Raw genomic sequence first — 9,372 nt, 5'->3', positions numbered from 1 at the left:
ACACACCCTCTCTCTATTAACTATAAAATTATAATTTGTTCCATGCTAATCCTTTTTTTGAACAATAATGACTGGTAAATCTTTTATTCGATGTGGTAAAATTTTATCTATTTCTCTTACTTCTTGTGGAAAACTTATGGTATGTCCTTTATATTTATATTGACCTCCAGTTGCATGTGTTACTTGAAGAATTGGGTTGACACGTGCTATCAACATTTTCTCTATTTGTGTTAAATTTGCAAGTTCTAATGGTTGTGGACCAGGATCCATATTGTTTAATGCTCAAAATCGATTTTCAATCCTCTCTTGTCGATATCGATTGCAAATAGGGCCCTCAGGTACCCGTACAACCTTCATTGCAAGATAACTCTCTTCACAAATGTAACACATACTTGGCATTGAAAGTTTATCTAGTCCATGTCAAAATATCATTTGCAAACTCTTCAAATCAATCTCGGTATTTCTATTAGTATTAACTACTCCTTGATCTCTTCTATTTTGTGTTGTTTGCAATTATCTTTCATTTTCAAATCTATCATCTTCTATTGTTATATAATTCACCCCTTCGGAACTAACCTCAACATTCCCATGAAATTAATGATTTCACACTTGTATTTGTTGTATTTATACCTCATTCAATTCATTAGAATGCATCACTCTTTGCATTCGTGAATGATGAGTTATCATTTTATCTACATGTTGTCTCATTTTTGCTTCAATCTCTTCCACTGTCATATCTGCCCTACGTTTACAACATCTTTCTCTATCATTTTGGTTTTGATGATTCCTTTCTTCTTGTTTTTCTACATCAATCATTTGTTCACATTGTTGTCTCATATAATTTCGAGCATATTTTCTCTTTTTTTCTTTTTGTTGCTCTTCAAAAGTTAGACTTCTTACTTCCTCTCTTTGTGCATTAGCCATATGTTCACGTCATTATCTGATATAATCTCAAGCATATTATCTTCGATGCTCTTTTCGTTGCTCTTCATTTTCAAAACTTGTCCTTGGACGACGAGGCATCGTACAAATTTAAATATAAATTATTAAATCTAAAAAGTAATAATGAATTGGTAAAGTCACTTAATGATGTAAGTTAATGGTTCATATTTCTACAATAACAAATAAATTATCGAAGACTATATGCTATATAATTTTTATAAGAAAACATTATGGTTTTTTTCTAATTTTTAATATCTAAAGAATATACTTAATACATCTATCTAAAGAATATACTTAATACATAAATATTATTTAAAAATATATAATCTTAAACTAATAATTAATAATTAAGTTTAAAACTAATTTTATTGTCATAATTTTTTTATCGATAAAGATATATTTATATTATATTATTTATAAAATATAGCATATATCTTCAAATCCAATTCCAACTACACCGTCAAAACCTTCCATTTTACCCATTTACCATACTAAACTATTATCTATCAGACAAACACCACCCTACAAGTATCACCCGCTTACCTAGAATAAAGAGTATTATATAAACATTACAATTTTCTATAAAGTCCAAAAAAAATTAGACTAAAAACCTAATCAATTGGAAACTCAAGCCTTATCTTGCTACGAAACCCAATAATCTTCCTTTCAAAATTTTCTCTTCTTGCCTTTTTTTCTTTGGCCGTCCTTCCTTAGTTCATATTGCCTTCTCCCTCTCCTGAATATATTCTTTGATGAACCTAAAACTAATTGCCGCCTCATCTCATATATCATCTTTATTATCTTTAGAGCTCCATATCATAAATGATCGAAAAGGAGGTGTAAATCCTACAGCCTATACCAATTTGCCTCCTTGAACTAAAAATCCTTCATCTAGTCTTGCCATAGCTATGAATACTCTAAACCCCAAACATTAATTCATTTGTACATATGAGTCCATCACCCACTAAGCTTCCTCCTTCGTTCCCAACTCCAAACACCAGGTGAGCACCATGGACCTGATATCCACATTTGAGTGATATTTTTTCTTTGCCTTCATAAAATCATCTCCCAAAAGCATTCTTATGAATTGAAAAAACATAGAGTCCTCATATTTGAAATAATTCTTTAGGCGCAAGTTAGTGATCTCCCCCATGAAGGAGATTTGTCTTTTCCTTTATCTGAGGCTGAAAGTGACCTCCATTTTTCCTATTGTCAAAGCAACCTGAGCTACAACAAAGCAACTTTGAAGAGAGGATAGACACTCTATCTCCCACCTTTGTGCAATTTCCAATTTCTAGCACTCCTGAAGAAAACACTTTCACACCAAAATAAAACTAAAAAATGTAGATGAAAGTATAGTTAAAAATCATTTCTTCACACATTCTTACTTCGCACACACTGTCACCCCAAACACTTGACTTGCTCCTACCAATATATCGCATCACTTCAATCTCCCAATTGTATCTATCATGCCTTGAACTACAAATTTTAGAAATCTAGCCAACACAAATCATCATTAGCTTCATTTAATAAAAATTCCCATTTCGATAAGGCGTCCACCACCTTATTTCCATCCCTCTTGACATGAGTTATTTTAAATTTTGAAAATTAATCTAATTTGGCTCTTACAATTTTAATGTTTTTTATTAATTTTTCAATGCGGTGTATCTCCCTTAGCTATACCATTGACTATAATTTCATAGTCGCCCGCCAAATGTAGATTAGATATCTACAACTGGCTTGCCAAGGTGACCACCATTAATGTTGCACTGACTTCAGCTTCATTATTGGTCCCATCCTTGATTTTTTCTACCCCTATTGGCACCTACTCAAGATGGCCTCGAGTTTCCCTTGGAAGCCCCGTCAAAATTAACTTTAATTCATCCTGCATCTAGTCTAGTCCATTCAACCTCTTTTATTTTAAACGAAGATGGATTAGCCCATAAAGGCCCATTAACGGGCAAATTTTATTATTATAATTATAATTATATAGATTTTTTAATTAAATTAGGATTATATTCTTAAGAAAAATGTATGTTCTCGTTATAATGTTTATGTTATATTATAATTATTAATATTAGTTTATTGAAGTGAGAGTTATACTGAATATTACAAAATTATAATTAAAATAATAGAATTTTAAGATAACAATGATGCAAAATAATAATTAAGAATTACAAAAAAAATATTTTTATTACAATATTATGAAGGCAAGTACTTACCACTACATCTTGTTTATTTATAAAATTGATTTTTTTACTTTATAGTGCTATTCTATAAAATATTATATATGATAGAAAGAAAGAAATCTTATATAGAATTTTGAAAAAAAAAAATTGTTATTATTTTAATATTTGTAAATATAGAAAGATATTTGTGACATAATCAAGTAATTAAATTATAGAAACATTAAGAAAATAACTTATTTCAAATTTTATAACAATGTATTTCAAATTGCAATATCTTTTTATAAATTATTGATTTAAGATAATATAGATTATTAATTAGTAAATAAAAAATATAAATATTCTCCTATAAAAACTTCATGATCTTTAAAATTATTCATTTTAATTTATTTTTAAATTAATTATTTATTATTTCAAGTTGTATACTAATATATTTCATAAACAGATAGATCTCAAATTTATTTTAATTCAATATGGTACCATTATTTTATGTAAATTAAAAAAAAAAGAATTTAAATACATACCAAAGATACAAAATTGTTAAATAAATGAAATAACTTAACAAAGACATAAGACAAAAGATTTGTTTATCATCCTTTTTATAATCATGAGATTCATTTTTATTGTACTCTTGAGCAATGCTAATAAAAAAGTTGACTCAATACCTTTGAAAAAGTTGTTAATTAATTTAAAAGTTGTAAATTAATTTACATAAAAAATGCTAATAAAATTGCTAAAATGTATAAGCATTGCTAAAATTAAGGTATAGAATTTTTTACTCTAACTGTTATTCATTTTCAAATATTTTTGGTTTAGAAGTAAAATAGATATATGTATTTTTTCATAATAATTTTGTTGACAAATGATTTTAATTGTAGTGGATTAAAAAATAAGTGGAATATTCGACAATTTATGGAATATATGACATTTACAAATGTGGCAATAGCCCTCTTCTCTAGACTATCCTTGCTACATAAAGTAGTGATGATTATTCTTTCATAGCATCCATCGTGACAACATCTGCCTCTTTCTAGTGAGAATTGTCCTGTGAGGGAGACTAAAATGATTGTGTTTGAGTAGGTTGCCAACTAGGGCATTTTGTTGCATAGTTGATTAATATAAGATGTGAAAAATATTAGCGATCATCTTATCCAAGTATATAAAACCATGTAATCTGCAAGGAGATACATTAAAGAAAAAAATTCAAAAGCAATAACAAATGTCAAAGCTCTAAGGAACAATTACATACCTATTTGAAAATTATTGTGAACTTTTATTATAAATGTGTGCTTTGTTGTCAATGATGGCAAACGGTGTGGTCTGAATATGTTCTGCTCCAAACATCTGTTGTGGGATTCAGTGTTGAAGTATTTATTGAAGTATCTACAATTTTGCTTTTATACCTAAGGTCGTTACAATTGGTCATTTTGAATCAGGTTGTGTTGGCAATTGTTATAGCTGATATTAGCTTTTTTTTATGATGAGGACAATTGGAGGCTTTATGGTCTAGGTGTTTCCTATTTTGGTTCGGACTCTTTCATTTGTGTAATAACATGATTGGTATATGTGTCCAGGTTTAGAAGTGACATACATTTGTTGGTCCAGTGATTCTATGTTATTTATTCTTTTGGTCTGGTGTTGCTCATTGGATGTTGGTTTAGGTTTTGTTTATGTTCCATGTTTTATATTCTTGATCCAGTTGTATATCTTGGGTCAAAAATGTGTGTACACATTACAATCTATCTTTTCGCTGACTTGGTGAAGATGTTTTTGTTCTGGTTTAGTATATATACATGATGATTTGTTGAAAGGAAAATATATGAGTGAGATGCGAATAAGTTGGATGATGGTGAATGTGTGAGATATGTGTGTGGAATTTGGAAGTAAGTATATGCGACTTGATGTAAGGGTGTCAATTTGAGTTGTTGTGTCAGATGGTATTGCAGTGAAGAAGTGACAATAGATGTAGATGTAGTGATCTAGAAGGTCTGATGGTCTGAATATTTTAGTAAGGCCAGAGATTGTGCTTTAACAATGACAATTATCAGCATATCAAGATGCTTTTATTCATATAATTATTTTCCTTAAAGTTGTAAATCTGCATCTTTCCCTGTTGCAGCTAGATTAAAGTTTGCAAGTTCTCTTTACTATCTTGCCCCAAGAGCAATTAGCCTTGGTCTGCAAGTTCACAGCAGTGAGCTCTCTCTTTTGTAAAACATTTATATATAGTGGATTGATTCTATGAGTTTGTGCTCACCATGGTAGTTCCTAGTTTGGGTTTTCCACGTATAAATCTCAGTGTTCATGTGTGATTGATGAAATACGTTCTATAATATCTTAGTTCATCTGGAGTGATTTGGTTAATGCAAGATTGAAGTCCATAATTTTATTTCATGTTGATTCACCCCCCCTCTCAGCATTTGGTATGTGTTCAACAATTGGTATCAAAGCAAGGTTCCTCTTAAGAAAGCTTAACCACCTAAGGTAGATCTAAAGTTTTGAACACTATGTTTGAAGAATAGATGAGTGATAGATGCTTTAGATCAAGGTGATTGGGATGATGTTGAAGGAGTTGTTGATATGGAAGGAGGACTGAGATCTGTGTTGGCTAATCTAGATGAGTGCAGAGATAAGTATAAGAAGGCAGCTCAGAAGATTACTTTCTTCGGAGGTTTAGTGGACAAAGGAAAGAAATCCATTGATGAATATGAAACAAATCTTGATGAGAAGACTAAAGAATGTTTGAAATTAGAAGAAGTGAAAAATGTGAAAAGAGAACTTAAAGATGCTAAAGATCATATTACTAATGGATTAAGTCTTAAAGGTGGAAGAGAGATATGAGAATTTGTCTTGTAATTTTAGAATTGTGGAGAATTGGGTGAATTACCAAAGATCAATGAAGGAAAAAGACAAAGGAATGAATAATGCTACTGAAAATAAGAAGATTTTCATGCCTAATTAGAATTTTTGGATGTTTGTGATGGATCGAAGACCTCCTCCTGCTTCTTTCAAGTATTTATCCTTCAAAGGAAATTGTTTTTCATGTAATCAAGTAGGATAAAGTGAGTGAATGTAGAAATTAGATAAGGAATTACTCTTTGTGGATTAAAATCCTTAACCTTCCTTCAAGCCCTTTCTCTTGTTTAACTTTTGGCACCCTAGCTTATCAATGGCCTTTCTTTCACTTTTTCCATGTGTGAATAGGGCACATATTTTAGATCAGCACCCTTGCCTTAGCCTCACCAAGCTTTGTCAAGCCACCAGATGTCATTTCCCCGTAGTCTTTCTCGAGCCCTTGAGCAAATTGAATTCTTTGTGTCGGTCCCGCCACATGTCACATTGGTGGGGTTTTCTTGAGGAAGGAAAGAGAGAGGCACCAAAATGTTTCATTATCTCACCACGTGTCTTTCACATGGGTCTTTCAAGATAAGGGGAAATAAAGACAAGAAAATTCTCCGCCCAGCCACCACGCGTACATACGACCAAGCAATCAGCCATGTGTTGGCAAGTAAAATGTCGATAGATCACCGCAACTTATAAATCAATCAAAATCATGATCTTCTGCCAAGCATCCACTTGGGAATCTGTGTAGGCCAATACAGAGAACCAATTTTTTGGAGCGGTTAGGCCGAAATGGTGATCCAAGGTGATGGGGTAATTCTCATGAAGAAAATATGATGGCATCCTGAAGATGTACTACCATGTAGTCATAGGAGGAGGAAGGATAAGGCATAAAAAATGTCTTTAGGGATGTTTTACATGTGTTTCAATCATTCATTGTGTGTTTGTAATAAAAGATCCCATCTTGTGAGCCAAACTCCTATTTTGGCATCTTAATAAGCCAATTAGGACTTTTGGACAAAAGGGGATCAAGAGTGTGTAGGACATAGTTATCCTAGTACTTTTAGTGCTTCTATGGTGTTTTAGGAGGGGTTATTCTTGACCCAAGGCATTAGGAGGTGAAATATGATATTTTGACAACTTTTGCAAAAGTTATCATAAGCAACTTTTATGCACTTTTTGCATTTTTGTTTTTTTTGAACTCCTCCAACAGCTCTAACCTCTTATTTTTGGTTGAGAGAAGTTGTGGAGTGGTTTATACACCTTGTGGATCCAATTCCCAAGGAGAGACTGTATGAAGGAAATATTTGATGATTGCAAACTAATGAAATTCTGAGTTTTTCCTGCAATTCTGGAGTTTTGATACAGAGTACGGCATTGTACGGATTGGGATCAATTCCCAATGATGTGAATTGGTTAAGTAGAGAGTTAAATTTGGTTTGGCTTTGTTTTGAGGTTCAGATCATGTGTTTTTCTCCTGATATTCCAATTTTGGCTGTAGGTGCCCAGAAAACCAAGGTTTACCTATGGTTTTACACCTCCATGGTCATAACTTGCAATTCATCAATCTGATACTCATGGGATTTGGTGAAATGAAATTATGGCCAATGTATTCTAAGATTCCAAAAGCATTTTGCAGGAGGAGCAAGGGAGGTGTGTGTTTGAACTGACCCTAGGTAGACATCTCTATGTGGCTACCTAGTTCTTAAACAACAAAGTTACCCTTGTATGTAAATGGTGATGATTCTAGACGTGTAACCCTGGAATCCATGGTGATTTATTGTTCCCCACATTCTCATGGGGTTTTTATTGTATGTTTTTCTCATTTGGACATAGATGCTTCACAAATGGAGGCCTAATTAGCCTTTGGGACAGCCAATATTCTACTAGTTCAAACCTTTGTTTGTCAGACCTTGACCCTTCCTTTTGGGGAATTATGTAAGGCCCAAAAGGGTATTTGAATCCATGATTTTTTTTCCAAGGTTTTTGGAAAGGTTTGGACTTAAGGTCCCTTTACCTGCTTTAAAGGTCTACTAACAAATAGGCCTAATTGTGAAGGTGCTATAAGGAATGGGGTTGAACCCGTACAACCAATGTTTGATCTGGTCTAGGTGAGTCATGTTTGACCCAAAACAAGTTTTCTAATGATCAATAACCCTTGGAGGTCTCAAAGTGTATGTTGGAGCAAATTATCCAAGTTGAGTAGGTATGAGTCTTGAAGGTTGTGAGATGTTGAACAAATGTTGTATAGCCTTGCCTTGATAGGTTCCTATTGTTGCTTTGAGGGGTCAGTTTCATACATCTTGGAGTGTTTGGCAGGTTACAAGGAGGGCTTTGCATCAAGTGGTATCAGAGCCTAGTAACGGCTTTGGTAAGGAGATAGAGAATTGATAAATGGTAGAGGGACAAGAAGAAGTCCCTAGAGGACCAATCACCAACATGGAATTGGCAAAGATTGTGAGAGAGTAGGCCACTACTTTCAAGGCAATGTAGAGGGAGGTAGAGAGTTTGAGAGGAAGAGTAGATGGGAAGGAAGATGGAGCCACTGGTAGTGGTGAAGAAGGGGATGAAAATGAGATCCCTATGCCGGAGGAAGAGGTCATTCCTCCTGACCAAAGGCACTTCCTTAATGCCCTCAAATACATGGAGAGGAGAACCATGAAGTAGAAGATTGATTTGCCAACCTTCACTACGAAAATGGAACCAGATGTTGTGGTAGATTGGATAGACTCCCTGTCTAGTTTCTTTGAATGTGAAGACATTCCAAGACACCAGAAGGTGAAGATTGCTAAGTCCAAGTTGAAGGGAGCTGCCCTAACTTGGTGGAAATTTCTCCAAGAGGAAAGAGAGGAGGACAAAAAACCCAAGGTTGTTTCTTGGAAGAGGATGGTTGCCTTAATAAAGGAGGCCTATGTACCCAAAGATTATGAAATTCAACTCCATAAGAGGAGACAAAATCTCAAGTAGAAGGAGATGGATGTGAACTCTTACACTGAGGAGTTCCAAAGGCTATGTATGAAGTCTAAAACAAAGGAGGAAGAGAGTGAGAAAGTTTCCTAGTACCTAAATGGATTAAGGTACAAAATTCAAGAAGAACTAATCCTTCTTAGCCCGGATACTGTTGGTAGATGCCATCAACTTGCCGTCAAGGTGGAAGAGAAGATCAAAAGGAGACAAGAGCAGAACAATAAAGGAAGAGGAAGACAGCAAAGGGGTGGAATAAATTTTTTCAAAGGTAAGGGAAATGGTTTTGAAAACCAAGGTGAAACCAGTCAAGAAGGCACTAAAGGAGAGAGTAGTTCCAATAACAATGGAGGATACAATTAGAGAGGTAACTTCAGAGGAAGGACACCACCATTTAGAGGAACATCTCAAGGTAGAGGTCCAATCAAATGTTATAACT

Source organism: Cryptomeria japonica, chromosome 8 (genome assembly GCF_030272615.1).
Source record: "Cryptomeria japonica chromosome 8, Sugi_1.0, whole genome shotgun sequence".
Lineage (NCBI taxonomy): Eukaryota > Viridiplantae > Streptophyta > Pinopsida > Cupressales > Cupressaceae > Cryptomeria > Cryptomeria japonica.
The sequence above is the reverse complement of the archived record's forward strand: the minus strand, read 5'-3'. Positions refer to the sequence as shown.